We start from the raw sequence: 16822 nt of genomic DNA, 5'->3' as shown, positions 1-16822 counted from the left end.
GTATGTTCACCCTGTAAAGGCCTGTAGGATAAATATGTGATTCTGGCTACATAAATAAATTTCACATAGAGATAGTGAAAGTAAAATAATAAGTATAAATGCATTAATGGATACTGTAGGTTTACAATTTTTGAAGTCCGTCTTAAAACAGCAGTCAAATGCCCATATGAACACTGAAAGAGGTTTTCCTCGCTGTAATAATTCCTCCTGTTCACACTGGCTATTAAAAGATCCTCTTCAAATGTATTTTCAGTGTAAGTGATTGGGGCCAAAATCCACAGTGTGTCCACACAGTCATTTTGTGCAAAAATGCATTTAAAGGTTGAACTGAAGCTTATGTGAGGCTTCAGCAGTCAGAGATAGTCATATCAAATGGATATCTGCCACATTTACAGTCTTTTTAGCATCAAATTTCCTCCTTGTGTTTCCTCAGAAAGTGTTTCACCGTTGAGCTGCGGTGGAAGTATAGTAACAGAAAGAGGGACTTTGATGCTAAAAAGACTGTAACGTTGAAAGATATTGCCTTGATTTGACTCATGAAGCTTGACTGAAGCTTCATATTAGCTTTAAATAAATTTTTAAGCATGTTTTTGCACAGAAGGAGGACTGTGGATTTTGGCACCCATCACTTATATTATAAATGCATAATGAAGGGATCTTCTAATGGTCAGTATGAACAGCAAGAAAGATTACGGCAAGAAAAAAACATCTTCAATGTTCATTTCGGCTCCTGACTGTTGTTTTAAGACACACTGGAAAAATTGTGAACCCGCCCTTTAATATGAAGCCCTTGTCTATTGTGGCAACAAATTTTGGAAAGATGCCTGACTGTCATTTGCATATACTGTATCTCACCAATTATGACCTTACTATAATTACTTACATGTGAATTCATTATGACACTGGCAAAAGACATTATGTGTCTTTTGCCAGTGTTTTTTCTCCCTAAGTGCCTCGTTTCATTCTCCGTCTCTCCACATTAAATGCATTAAGAGACCAACCCCTTACCATGTAATTCATAATCCCTAGTGGGGTAAACCCTGACAAAACCTCTTCATGACTGTGATCTGGCAGTCGTACGGCACTTTTCCTTTTAAATAACCTGCAGGAATCACTTCAGTGCTTCTTCAGAGGACATCCATTTCCAGGCAGGCTGCATGTCATCGGGTAGCTCTCCAAGTATAAGGCAGGAGGAGGATTTGAATTCATTTATGGAGGTTGGTAGAATATGCCAGAACGCTGATTGGCAGTTAAAAACTATTAAGGCTGGCTCATGCAGATTTAAGGTTGAGACAGAACGTTCCTTGATTTAATGGCTTCATTACAACCTCTCAGTAGTATGAATCGAATCACAATGTGACATGAACTGCATATTTACACGATACTTCTGAATGTTTTCTAAGGACCAACGGTGTGTGCAAAAGTAATATGAATTAATGTACTACAGTGCAAAAATCACCCTCTTATCCAGTGATTTAGTCTTATATCAACTACAAGAAGACAATCCAGAATTGTTTTCTTGACTCTAGTGCAGTTATTTATTATTACTTATTACTTATTACTCATTCTAGTCATGTTTCAAGATATTCCTTTCTGTAATATTTCTATTAAATGAGGGAAATGTTTTTTCTTGTTTTAAGAAAAATGTAATATGTGACAAAATGACTAAATGGTTATTACACATAAACAGCATAGGCTATGACCAAAATGTAATTTCAACACAATCCAGGAACATGATGGAACAGTATGATATGGTTCACATTTTCCTTCCTTCATACATGTGCTGGTGTTTTCTAACTGTCACAAAGCAAACTGCAGTATGGAACCTAATGCTTTTAATTTGGATCTGCACTGTTTGGCACATAATTAATTAAATCCTGTTACATTGGAATTTGTATTTCAATGTTCAAACAAACAAACAAATAAAGAGACATGGCAATGCATAAATCTTTCATAATGCATCTGAGACAGTACAGATGCACCTGCACTGGAGCAAAAGAGGACATAACAATGAAAAGAAAGTAAAACAGCTGACTTGAAAAGTACTCAAGGAAACACCTCACTTCTGTCAAAACGGCTGTTGCAAACAGGCACTACAAGATAGACACAAAAAGGATGTGATGTCTTCATCTGTAAGGTTCCTTCTGAACAAAGAAGAAGAAAGACTGAGTGTAAAGTGTCTTCAAAAAAGAAAAAAAAAATCAAGCCTCTAAGTGCAGGGCACAAAGTCAGGTACCACATTTATGCTGCATCCCATTTCTTCCCTTCACCCTTGCACACGATCCTCTCATTGGTGTCACGACACAAAACTTCGCTCTCTGAACTGATGGTTTCCCTCTCCCACTCTCACTACAGAAATTCTTCATCACCACACTTTGCACTTTTCACCACATGCTTGCAAATAGATAAACAAAAAAAATATATAATAAAGCAACACTGAACTGGATGTGATCTCACTTAAAAGGTAGAAGAAAAAAAGATGGTCAAAGATAGTCATGGTGTCCTATGACGTTACCTCACTCTTCACGCATATTCCAACTACTGATGCAGTGGAGATTTAAAGGAATGGGCTTCTACAAGACAACAGACCCAACCTCAGTCCAGACCAAATATGTGACCTGCTTGACCTCTGTCTGAATGCCACCTATTTCAAATACAATGAGGGTTTTTTTACAGACAAAGCAGCCTTGTGCCATTGGTTCACCAGTATCTCCCACGTTGTGGATAAAATGGAGGAAGTAGAGAGCAGAGCCTTGAGCTCCTTCAAAGCAACAGCATCTAGCTGTGGACGACACCTGGCTCACAATAAAAAGCCAGGAAGTGCACGCCTTCACAAAACACATCAGTTCCGTTCACACAGGAGAACATCAGAGACAAAAGTTTGGCTTTCTTGGACTGGGCAGTGCACATTGAAGAATGTACACACAGGTACAAACACCTCAAGGAAACCCTAAAAAATTGTGGGTACCAAAACTGAGCCTTTGTCAGAACAACACAACCCAGTATGAAAACCACAGCGACAGGTGGTGAAGAAAAGAAGAACAATCACAACAATATTGTTATTCCATATGTGGCTGAAGTATGTGAGAAACAAGCACTGTATCCCTATGTTTTTAAAACCCATCAACACACTGACACACACCTTAAAGACCACACACACAAACACAAGCAATTTGCAGTCCAATACAGCGAGGAATGCGCAGAGCTATACATCGAGGAGACAAAACAACCGCTTCACAAGCACGTGGCCTAACACATGAGCATCAACTTGTCAGGTCAAGTCTATTTACAGTACATATGAAGGACCAGGGACATTCCTTTGAGGACAGCAACAGTACACATATTGGACAGAGAAGCCAGGTGATGTGTGAGGAGGAATGAAGGAGGCCGCCTATGTCAGACTTGAACAACCATCACTCAACAGAGGAGGTGGTCTACGACACCACTTATCAGCCACTTACAATGCACTCCTGACATCCCTTTCCCAGGCAGTTTAACACAAAGAGTCACATGAGTCAAACTCGACTCGCGTGACTCTAATGACTTTACAGAGGTTAAACGACTCCAGTCAGTCAGAACTGAAGAAGCCTTTTGAATGAGGGACAAAATGTCTTCGAGAATCTAATGCAAGTGATTCAGCCCTTCTGGATTTACCGCGATCTGGGTGACTGAGAATCTTCACAGGCATAGTGATGTGTTAACTCAGCATGCATGTCTGAAAAACTGACAAGAAGTGATAAGAATGTATTGCTAAATCTTGTTTCTTCGCATGCACCATGTTTAAGCTGCATAAATTATAAATAATCTTCAATCAAATGTCAGGCAGATTACTTTTATCATGGGTCAGCGCTTAGAGATCTCTACATACTGTACAGTGGGGAGTAAATGCAAATCTGCCAAACATCCCTAACCACCCCAACCCCCCCCCTACCAGCTTTGGATCACTATTCAACACATTAAAGTTATTGTGTATAAATTTCAACCTTCATTAGACAACTAAGAAGCTGAATCTGAACGGTGGTTTTTAATACAGTCATTCAAGTGAGGTAAATACTTTGTAATTCAGATTAATATGATATTTTCTGATTTAATTTTGCAACTGACCAACCGCGTTAATGATCAAACACTGAGGTACACTTACACTACAAGGTGATGGACTGACTTGACCATTTGAGGTATGCCTGTACATTTTGCTTTGTTCTTTGAGTAAATACTATACATTAAAATGAACCCTGGTATAAACCTGCAGGGCTTGTCTCAGTCATTAGTGTAGGAGTTCTGACTCATCTCTTCCCTGCCTTCGCTGCCCTCTCTCTGGTCTCTTCCGACAGAGGATAGAAAATAAGTGGAGCACCAAAGTCAGAGCAGTGCACTCAGCAAACCTCTTTCTCTTCAAATGTTAGTACTCCCATTTTTTTTCTGTCCTACCCCCCTTCTCCCCCCCCATGCTGCTTTTCTTCCGCATATCCGAGCATACTCAGCTAATGGAGCACAAGAGATGCTCTTGAAAAAGAGGCTGAAAATGGACAGGCTCTCCAGCACAATACAGCAACTCACAAATAGAATAGTCCACAACATTCACAACTCTCAGAGAGATGTGAGAAAGCTTCCTTTGAGTGCAGTCTGCACTAACATCACAGCCATGGGCCCATAAAGGTGCTGTTTTATAAATGTGATTAGAAACTACCATCATAATTGGGATAATTCATTTGGATCACCGCAGAGAGACAGATCCCTAATTAGTCTTTATGTGTAAATGAGATGAATCAATCCCTGCTGCTAAGAGATGTCTGGGTCCAACCCAAATGGTAAGTAATTCTTGACCTCAAATGTTGCAATTGGATGTAATGGAACAATAGTTGTCATTATCCATTTATCTACGTTTAAATGAGTCAACCTGGTTGGTGATGAACACTCAAGAAACTTTAAGTCACCCTTATAATAGCTCAAAAACAGCTCTGACTAAATAAATGTAGCATGTTCTAGGGGTCCTGTCAAACACTGGGTCATCTGAGTCATTCAGGATCCACCCAGTCAAACCCCAAAAGAGCTTCTGGTTAAGCTATAGTTATTTTCTAGCCTATGGTGGTTTAGGAACAATTTCAGGCTATTTATTCCACTCCAGACCTTGAATCATGGCTTGAGGTCACAGCTCAGAAGAGAGGGGTACAGTACAGTCATGCTGAATGTATGAACTAATGGGACTCTCAAGGTAGCAAAACAGCATATTGGTGCCTTACTTTTCCACTTCACCTCAATTTGCCCACAGTTCTGATCAGTCATTCTGTGCGGAAGACGCTGGTATATCCGAGGAAAGATCTGCTCGGGGCACTGCAGCGGCAAACCATCGTGCCTTAGGCATTTGTCTAACTGTCGACTTTGTTTTTCTGCAGTCATTTAGATATTCAGGTTTAATTAAGGTACCTCTGTCATTAACACAGGATTTCATTTCCTAAGCTCTCAATCTCTCTCACCGCTCTCTGCCTCTCTCAGATTCTGGCACCCGCCCCGCAAAAAACACAAAAACACTCCCACCCAACTTCCACTGAAGAAACGCCGTCACAGTTCCTTGGCCAACCTTTTATTTAGTATTCATCATAACCAAGACACCTGCTTGGTTGTTTTTCTTTTCCAGGGAACTCTGGGGAAATGATATCTGTTGGAATGGAGCCACGTGTTAGGGTTGATGAAACTTCCGGAGAGGCAAAGCAGGATCTACTATCTCTTGACATCAATCATCAATATAAAATACGACGTGCCTTCAAGGATGTGAGAGATACACATCCAAATAAATATTGTTTGCTAGCTCTTGTCATTTTGTGACAAGTAATTCATAACTGAGCACATGTATCAACATATATAAATGCTTGTGATTGGAAGTATCTTATAAAATGTAGCTGGTGCATAAGATAATAATAAATACTTTTTTTTTCTCTTGTTGTTTCCCAGTGTAACATGTCTAATGTCCTGGGACTCCTAATGACATGCAACACTTGCTTTATTCACAAGATGGTGCAATAAGTGCACACACTTACCCACTTACTGGCTCACTTATCCAGACCTCCCCTTCTGGTGAGCGCAACAATGAAACAATATTTGCCTCTCAACCGTGTAACATTTATGAGCATGGGGATTCATGTTTTTCATGCTACATAAATCATCCAAGTAAACAAGTCTGATTAGTGTTTTTGCTCAGGCGAAAGAGCTTGTTTTGAGTCAAAAGCAGATCTCACAGTCCATTAGACTAAGCTGGATCTAAAGCTAGAGCCCAGGGAAGTTTGGCAGACACAGAGGTTTATACTGCGCACCTAAACACACCCGGTATAATTTGGTCTCTAATCACAGTCCTCTCAAATGGCCGAGTTAAAGAAGGTGATAATGCAGAGAGGGAACAAAGGGCCGGCACATTGGACAGGAATTGAAAACCGTAAAGCACTGATCCTGTCCTTGACTGACTCTGATCAAAGGCACAATACAGAGAATTTTTACCGGACAAAAAGACCACGTTTCTGCACAGTGTATCTGCAGGGGACTGATAGAGTTGATGATTAATGTCAGTGAATTAATGATTACAATTTAGGTGGTGACATTTCTGGCATTAAAAACTCACTTTCTGGAGCTTGTTCTATTCTGGAACGAACACACACACACACACACACCAGCAGTATTGTCCTACAAATGAGTGACTGGCATCCCATTTCAGTAATGAAAGATAAACACCCTTGCACTGATATTATGCTGCAGTTAAATCATTCCACTATTTAGCACTGTGACAGATCACTTCATCACTAGACCTTTCTTTTGGATCTCTGCTCTCATAAGTTAGTTTGCTTCTCTGTGTTTTGGGCTCATCTATCATTGTTTTTGCAACTCCCACTGTTCGCTAAAAGGGGTCGATAAAGATTATAGATGATTTGATGCCCCTTTAATACCAGGTTATTAAGAGTGAGAGCAGAGCACCGTTGCAATCCCTGTCTGCACATCAAAGACAGGCCAGATATCTGGCCTGCTATTAGCCGAGTGGCGGGATGCCACCTGCCCAGATGTTTGGCATGTGGACTCCAGTTCTGCCAAATAGGTATCATGAGACCACAGAACACCTTCCAGGAAGCCTCTGAAGCTCCCAAACATCAAGGACAAACCCACGGTCAAAAAAATTCACAAACATGTTACATATTTTATATGATAATCTATAAATCCTGTTATGCATATTTTACATATATGTTGAATGTCTACTTAGTGGTTTTATAAAACATTTTTCAAAAGCTCAATTTCACACCAGCTAAGAGGGTTATTGCATTTACTCCAGAAGCCTTCTGAAGTTGATGACTTCTGAAGTTGTTGCTTCACTTTTAAATTTTAATTTTCCATGAACATAACAGGCACTTTTGATAGCCTGCATCATGGGTCACAAAGCTCAGCGTGGATTAGAAAGAGTTGATGTTGGGCTCTGAATATCCCAGAGTCATGACAATCCAGGCTTGTTGCCTGGGCTCTGACTGTCAGTTAAAGAAGTTGCTTGTGAAAGGGCCTCAAAATATTGGAAGGCTTCCTGTGGTTACAGCCCTGACTGTCAATGTGCATTTGATCTCCTTGGAGTTTACTCACACTGAAGTTGTTTGTTGTTCTTTACGGGCAAAGCCTCAGAGTGAGTCTGTGCCATTGTACACTCGGCTGAGCTGTGGCAGAGGTCGAGATGATCGTTACAATTATGGGTCCCATTATTGGATCGCTAAGCAATTTTGAAAAGACATGTACGGTCTCCAGAGGATGAGTCATCATCAGGACATTCCCATCAGCCTCAGCTGTACTTTGTGCTTTCTGCTGATTAGCAAATATTAGCATGGCAACACTGCTGAAAACACTAGTGATGTTTTAACTGTACAGACACGACAACAGGTGCTGTACATATTATAAATAATTAATGACTATAAATGTTCAGACAAAACAAATATATTTCTTTCATCTTTCAAGCTCATTTTTCCACATCTTTACTCACCCAACACTACATATGATGTTATAAAATCTCACAAGACTTGACACGATGACCTTTCTGCTTAAGCCATCCTCATGCATATAAACAAAGTGATACTGCCACTGCACACTGCTTAAAACTTTCATGCCCCTGACATGATAAACCCTTCTGATATGGGTTGTCAAAGATCATTATTCTTCACCATGACTGCTGAAGACCGAAAACAAATATTGGATCCCAACTTTTATTTCCATCTCTTTAAAATGAATTTCTACAGCCTCACTGAGAGCAGCTGAAGACTCTTAAGTCTTGTTTTTTTTATAATAAATGTTGGAGATTTTGTTTTTATTACTATAATTACTATATTAATATATTTCTATATGACATGTAGCTAGCGTGTCTTTAGTAATGAAGTAAGAACATGAAACCAAAGCCTCTGTAGTGTACAGTACAGTTGTGTAGTGTAAATATTAGTATAAATATTACGTATAAAACTTGAGAATTGTTAAAGGCCTGATATATTCAGTAACTAGCAGCTTCATTTACATAGTGATTCATTTTATTAGGAATTCTATTGTTTTTTATATTTCTAATGTTTTCAGAAATGAGAGAAAACTTTAAAACATTTTTTGGAAAGATAAAAAAGAAAACTGAAAGTCAACAATAATGTATAGAGGTTTTTTTTTTCCATGTGTAAGACAGCAGGTCAGTGTGCTAGTTTTGTCAACAGGCATCTGTAATTTGGATGGAGGTATTTACAGTATACAGTGTTTCTACCTTGAAGTGAATATTTTTCCCTCTGTGTCACGGGTGACTATGGCTTCAACATTTATAATTTGAAAATATCAGGAGGCATGCATTTTTTAGCACACATTTGCTCCATGTGAATGAATCCCTGTCAAATCAATTTCAAAGGTGCTAGCCTCGACTTTGACCTTGTCCCGAGCTGCTGGGAGTGTGGCTGACTTCCATTAATACAATTCCGAGCTATTTCATTGCATTTAACAGACACAAAGCCGACCTCAATGCTTCCAGTGACGAGCACCTTTGCAGGAAGAACTGAAATTATATAATGCAAATGCTTTACATATCTATCATATCTTATCATAGGAACTGGTGCATTTCAAATAATAATTTGAATTTCAAGGCTTTGATAAAGGGTCATGAGTGAAGAAATACAATTAATCTACCGTTTACATTTTGATATTATATCATCAAGTATGCATGATTATTTCTCTTGCTAAAAGGTCCCTTCTACCACACACACACACACACACACACACACACACACACACACACACACAATCAGCTCCATTACCTGAAGGTAGGAAGCAGCTGTAGTGTGTTTCCACTTGTATTCTGCCTAAGAGCATGTGTTGTATCAGTCAGATTCCAGTGAGGCACTAAAAAACACACGACTTATTATTACAAACAACAACGCTGTAAACCTAGAAGAAGAATTGTGACTTCTGCAACTCTTCTCAAGATGTATAATTCACTTTGACAGATGTCAGAAACAGAGCATGTTTATTTTAGCCGCGCAGTGACAACAAGCTGCAAAATATTACTCCGGAGACATCAAACATGCCTTAACATCCTGCAGTCTGTGAATTCTGCGCTGTGCATGACTTATCATTAGCAAGCGATGACTGAATTATGATTCCAAATGCATTAGAGACTCTTCAGTGTGACGAAAGAGGGAACACCAACCCCCCGACTACACAAAGCTTTATCTGTGGGTCTTTTCCCCCTCAAAGAGTCTATAGCCATTTTAAACAGGAGCAGCTGACTACAAGTGAATGAAAGTAAGTGCAGCAGACAAGAGCAGGCCTTACTGTTTATGCTCAGGCACCCCTCAGCATAATCACATTGGTTGTCATCATAGCTTGAAAAGTAAGTCAAGACTTCTTTTTTTAAAAGGACTCCAGCAACATTTCACAGACAAAAACAGAATTTTTTCTCCTGAAAGAAACCCAGAAAGAAGGCAGTGCTGCACTGAAATGAAATGAATATGGCCTTTGACTTGGTGGCTTAGTCTGATAAATTTCTGTTCATTGTCTCTCAGCTCCACCAAACAGTGGCAAAAAGAATGTCTCTGGTCGCCACTTCAGTCAATACATCAGTGTGTGCATTGGGATGAAGAAATCAATGTCAGTGTATTCCCATGGCACTTCCATCTCTGCCAGCAAGCCCTCATACAAGGATGGAAAGCCATCAACTGAACCTACCCAAAGGGGATAGCGTATTGATGTTTGAGGGGTTGCCTTGGTGGCAAGAAAGGCCCATGTAAAAGCCATGGTAAAGGATTACCCAAGCAAGCATATCCTCCTTCGGCGCAGCTGAGAACACTAGTTTCCACCCTTGGTACCATTTTGAAGGGTCATTTTTAAACACAGCGAGGGATGAAACAAACAACAAGAGAAGCTAGGAAGGACCATCCATCACTCCTACTTGGCTTTACCCTGCTGTTTGTTGAGCTGAAGATAAAGTTGGCCTTATCTCTGGTCAAGCTTGATCGCACATTGTTAATGCCCAATTTGTAATGCTGAACAAAACAAACAAAAACGCCCGTCTGGGAACAGGAATATTTTTTAATTGTCACTTCATTATATTCTGTTGATGGGTATCACAGTGATGCAGCAGTCTGCAGCACTATGTCAATAATACTAATAAGTATTGGTACTCAAGGGTGTTGTGTGTGTCAATAATCAATAATCTTTCCTTATTTAGCTATGTAAATCTAAACCGGTAAATTTAAATAATGCAAATGTTAATCTAAAATTCAACAACAATTCACATAATATTGACATTTTGTACATTTGGTTTTCTACCTTTGCCCTTAATAAAGACAGTTTGATGAGTTCAGATTAGACTGAGACAGATTCTAAAATGATTCAAACTTCTTCATGACAAAACAGAGAGCAGAATATCTGCTGTACTTCTGTGGGCCCGGTGTCATCTGAGAGGTTTTTGTTGAGGTTTAGGATTGTTGCATGCAGCTGAACAGATAAGATTGATGTGCCACTGCTCTGCCAAACAGACAATGTAATTAAAGTCATGCAACCATGGTCTGTGCCGTAACTGAGGCGCATGTAGCCACGTTCTTTTTCTCAGGTTATTCTATTGAGAGCACTGACATAGATCCTGAATCGTTTCTACAATAGGGCACTTACTGTATGTTGTTTAACACTGTTGTATCTAGAAATACATGTTTTATCTAATCATTTATGATCAAATATCTCTAAACCTTAAAGAACACATCAATCCATGTTTAGTGTTAATGTTTTGAGTCAGTTCATTCAAAAAATAACTCAATTTAATTGTGGGCAGGATTTCCATCCAATAAATATATGTAGCCCCAACTCAAACCAAGTACATCCATGCACTATAATTTAATAGAGTCAGTCTAAGTCATTTTATCAAATACAGCTAAAATAAAATAATTACATTAACTCTTAAAGTGATTTACGTTTGTCCAACTCAAACTACTATAATTAACTGGAAATTAAATAATAAGGTAAAATTGTTTTTCATTTGATTCCCCATTAAGACACGCATGAGACAAAACCTAGTTGAGGTATTTTTATTGAAAATAATGATCCATGACACAAGTGTGCCTGCATTTATTTATTTATTTTGTTTTACAGATAACAAATATCAAGAAACAGACTGAGCAGGAAATGAAAGTAAATCTCCGACATGATCTATACAGTGCAGCTTACACTGTTGTTTTTAAATGTTAGAACCAAGAAAACATCAAAATCATCGATGGGACAGTAATCCTCAATTCAACATCTATACTTGAATACACACAGCAAGCTAATAACTTTCTTTCAAAGAACGATTTAAGAGGGGTGTTACTCCTTGTCCAGTGCCCTGGAAAAAGCATTCCTACAACAGCTCCATAACTGCTGAAAAATGAACGCCCATCTATCCCAAATCCCCCAGAGCCACAAACAACAAAGATGCTATGAAGGTGGAGGATTTGCACTGCTCTCCAAACAGGGGATATCATTGGGTGGTTTTAAGAGTGCACTGCACAAACCTATATTTAGTACTTGTGTAAGTGTAGTGTAGCCATTTGCCTTGAACCCATCATTACAAAAAAGCAGAAAAGAAATTCCTGTAATCGCCATGTAGCAACCAAGATGGCAAATGAAAAATTCCTACTACTTTGCTTTGTCACTAGCAGTACAGCTTTGTTTTCTTTGCCTGTAGTACAGATGGTCAGTTCAAACAAGGACACAGTTTTGCAATTGCTCATTTACACTGAAGAAGAGCCTTTGGTGTATTATCAGAGCTGCTAACAGAAACACATGGACCACTTTTGGGCTACAAAAAAAAAAAAAAAAAAAGAAAAGAAATCACAAAGCATTCACTGACTAAGAGAGTCTGATTATAACTAACAAGGATATCCATAGTCATTTAAATGTAACTTAATCTGTAAAAATGTGACTTGCAGCATGAAGAGAGTTCTGGCCATTCACAATCAAAGGAAATTACACAGTGTGTTGAATCGTATTTAAGTCCATTTCAACCCGAGTTTTGAGTCATGCAATCAGGCGACAGGGAGGAGAAAAATAGACGCGCCAGTTGACATTAGAGATGAATGGCAGCTTGAGAAGGGTGGAGGGTAGAGTCACACTCTAGGAGTTAGGATGGGGAGGTGAAGTGGGCAAACTTTCCATGTGTAAACACTCGTCCGAGCCCATGGAATTCCAATCGTAAACCCCCATCAACCATTATTTCGTGAGGGAGGAGCAATTACAGTAAGTCACTCCACTCCTGATGGCTGCATATCATATAATTATCTTTATATTTAAACAGAAGCTTGCAGTTATATGTAAAAGCTAAGTAAATTACAGCTCCTGGCCTGCCACTGTGCAGCTTAGTCAATTCTTTCAAAATGTCAGAACAAGAAAAACATCCATGAGGTCATTGATTGTTGTTGACTGGGCGGAAGATGAAAGTGAAAAAACAAAACAAAAACAACTCCCAAAAGACCTGATAAGGAAACTTGACAATGCACTTTGTCACCTGGTGTTCACCTCTTGCATTCAGCTTGTGCCCCTCCAAATTCACTACGACCTTCTGAAAAAACTGGAAGGTGTACTGAAGGGTGTCTGGAAAACTTAGATAAAGGACATAAATGAGCCCAAACAGCATGATGAACCCCATGATGACATGGCCTTCAATCACAATTCCCACGTCCACTGGCTCCTCATCCCCATCTCTTTGGATTGTGTAAATCTGCATGACTCCGATGTCGCTCCCTGTATCCTCAGATGCGGCCTGAACAACAACGCAAACGTAGAACAATCGTGTTAAGTAAAATGCTGAACAGCACAAACAGAAAACTATATACAAAAACATAAATGAGCACTCTTAGATCATCAACTGCAGTTTAGAGAAGCAGACAAGGTGCTCAGTTCATCAACTGTCGGAATCAAAATCAGATGCCAATTGCTATTCAAATCAAATCACATTTCAGTGCAATTCCTATACGTATGTATAGCCCAAAACATTTGGCCTAAGACATCTAGCCATGGGTAGGGATGTCACGGTGTGCCATAAGATATTCCCATTATAAATCGTGTATGGAATCAGATGGGTCTCAATATTAATGATTGTGCACAGAAAGATTCACAAATGTATTTTGTGATTTATATGTAAATGACTCCACTCCACAAAAATATTTGTCAGTGCACACAAAATATTTATCATTATATATGAATGTAAAAAAAACTCCACATATAAAAAAAGGTACACAAATGTATTTCTGATGCACACACAAATATTTCTTGCATTAAATATATGTAATAGAAGTCCACAAATATACTGTATGTATTTAAAAGTATTTGCAATTTTCATGAAAAATATATTTGGACATTTATATACAGACTGTTGAACCTGCATTTACAAACTGCTTGTCATGTGTGAACTTCACTGTGTGTGGGTGTTTTGAGACTCCATTGCCGTAACTCCATTCACAAATTAATTTTTTTCAAAAGGGGATTATCTGTAGCCTATCAGATGTCTCCTTTCTTTTCAGCCAATCACCTGAGCATAGATAGAGGGTGTGATTTAATGTGGTCACATAGCCTTACATCTGCGCAGTCTGCAATTATGAATTAGAACATGAGGAGAGAACAAATATCAAACGTCAAAGCGTCTGGTAGCTACTCTCCACAGGTAAGTGATTTCTCTAGTCGTGCATGATTAAATATGTTTGAGTTATGAATGCTTGCTAGCTCGCTAATGATCCTAGGTTGTCTATTAGCATTATATGGGTAACTTCTTGAACAACACTAGTGATAAGTGCAAGCATTCGTTCAGCTCGTTCTCTCCCAGTATTCTAATTCATGATTGCATGATTGATTCATGACTGTGCAGATGTAACGCTATGTGACCACATTAAATTACACCCTCAAGTCTCCACTCATTCTATTGGCTGAAAAGGAAGGAGACATCTGATAGGTAACAGATAATTCCCTTTTGAAAAAAAATGCACTTGTGAATTGAGCTGTGGCAACAGTCTGTATATAAATGTAACAACATTAATGTTAACGTTAACATTATCACGGCTGTTGCACATATATTGGTCAATATTACGGAATGCACATTATTTGACAGCAAGGTAAATTCTAAACTACTACAAAAAACAAATACTTACCAATGAATGGACTTCCACCCGCAGTCAGTGACCGATTGTTGTTGTCCCATTGGCTCATTGTGAAGGATGACAAGCGTAGATGCCGGATTTGCAGAAAAGTTAAATCTCTGAGAATATACTGTGGACAAGGACTGAAACTATTGAGTGAATGGGGTGAGTGTCTAGTGACGCACTTCGGCTGTGATAAGTATAACTAAGCCTCAGGAAAAAGATAAAAAAAACACAAAGAATCATTTGCTCATAAAAAGGCTGCTGACATACTGAAATGTGCTTCACGTGAAGCAACTGAGAAGCATGTACAGACTATGTATACATCAGATTACGAAAGCACGGCCAGAGTCTTTAGAACAGCAAAAATAAAATGGCAAGTATGGCCGGCCGCTGGTGGAGTTGCTGGTTGACTTGCTGGTTGATCTGAATTTTGCAACAGCTGTAGGGACTTAATGTGGACAATGTCATTCGCTCTTACAAATGACAAAACACATCACAGAAAATAACGGGAAACTGTGTGTGTTGATCGATGAATCTACCACAATCAGTGGAAAATCTGTGCTAGTTGTATGTCTATGTTCAGCATTAGTGACACATTAGTGAATGCTAATCCCTAAACAAACTCTTTTTTTGGGAATTGGTTGAGTTGCATGGAACAACTGTAGATGCCATCACTAAAGCTTTGATGAAGTGCCTTGAAAGACATTTTATTGAGATCAGTGTCTAGTTGCTTTTGGTCGTGACGGGGCATCACTAATGCTGGGCAAGAGAGCAGGTGTTGCTAGCTAGCTGTGAAGTAAATTCCCGGACATTTTTGTGTGGCACTGCTTGAACCATCGGCTTGAACCATTGGCAGTAGGTGATGTCATCAAGGAAGTTTCTGGCCTCAATCATTTTCAGATCTTTTTATTAATAAACTCTACTCATTGGTCCATGCTTCCCCCAAAATCAGAGGGAGTAAGGGCAGTGTGCACAATGAGTCGGACAGCGCCTACTAATGATAGGACGTGTGTTGTCCATCTGATGGACTGTTTGGCAAAATTACAGTCTTTCATGATCATTTTTCAGAAGCAGCAAATAACATGAGCAGAAATTACAGAGACAGGGAAAAATATAAAGGACTTGATGATGTGCTCACATCTGTAGCATTTGTCATCAATCTGGGACTGATGTATGATGCACTCACAGAGTTTAGCGACCTCTCTTGGCAATTCCAAAAAAGAGAGATGACACTGCCAGAAGCAGACGGGCTGCTAACTCGAGTTACTCAAGTTTTTAAGTCCATGGTTTTTATTCCAGGCCCACATGTGACCAAAGCTCGTGCAGCTGTGGAAGAAAATACTTTCATGGGTGTTATCCTGCGTGTCAACAGCAGACTAGGACAGATATATGCAGGTCAGTTCTTTTGCAGTCTGGCAGACAACATGAGATACCGGATGACTTGCACAACCTCTTCCCATTTCAGTATCAGAGAAAATGCATCACATGACCATTACAAAAAGATAATGCATGACATGAGAGTCCAAGATCCTGGAAGTTGGCCTAAAGAGGAGTTATATATACAGTATGCTGAGGTGAGTGTTCAGTTCTGTGAGTTTCATGAATACAAGGATATCAAGGCATCCTTATACACCTGCTGCGTTAGAGCCTCTACTAAAAGCTGTCAGGACTATTGCTGTATCCACTAGTGAGTGCGAGAGGGCATTCAGCACTATGAATGACATCCTTACTGCAAAAAGGAATGCACTTTCTGTGAGCCGACTCTACAGTCTGGGTTTTTTTTTTTTTGAAATGCAATGGACCACCGCTGGGACATTTCAATCCAAATGCATACATAAGGTCGTGGCTGTTAAAGAGAAGAAGTGCTGGATAAAGGGCCTGTTGAGGTCCAGCTTATGACACTGCTGTTCCCAAGACCTTCTGTAACTTTTTTTAAGAGTATGAGTGTAAGAAAGTTATAATATAATAATATAATAAATTGGGCTACATTAAAAAGCACACAGAATTGTGAAAAAATGTTTTCAAGGATACATCTGTACTGGCTAATGCATTGTTTAACAATATAAGTTGGATGTAAAAAGATAAAATATCTCATAATCACAGTATGAACTCTAATTACTTACTTGTTGATCCATCTTGACCATCATAGTATTAATATGAGTGTATTTCTGTCTAATTTGCAG

The 16822-nt window shown here is 39.2% G+C and overlaps 1 long non-coding RNA gene across 1 annotated transcript; it reads right to left on the bottom strand.

Moving 5' to 3' along the window:
- Positions 1-11542: 11542 nt before the first annotated feature.
- Positions 11543-15722, bottom strand: LOC121906500. Its single transcript, XR_006098642.1, has 2 exons — positions 14649-15722; positions 11543-13267 (listed from the first exon to the last, which is right to left on the bottom strand). It is a non-coding gene; the product is annotated as an uncharacterized LOC121906500 (long non-coding RNA).
- Positions 15723-16822: the final 1100 nt, after the last annotated feature.

This window comes from Thunnus maccoyii, chromosome 11 (genome assembly GCF_910596095.1).
Source record: "Thunnus maccoyii chromosome 11, fThuMac1.1, whole genome shotgun sequence".
In the NCBI taxonomy this organism is placed as follows: domain Eukaryota; kingdom Metazoa; phylum Chordata; class Actinopteri; order Scombriformes; family Scombridae; genus Thunnus; species Thunnus maccoyii.
Note: the sequence above shows the minus strand (reverse complement) of the source record. Positions and strands in the feature narration are given on the sequence as shown.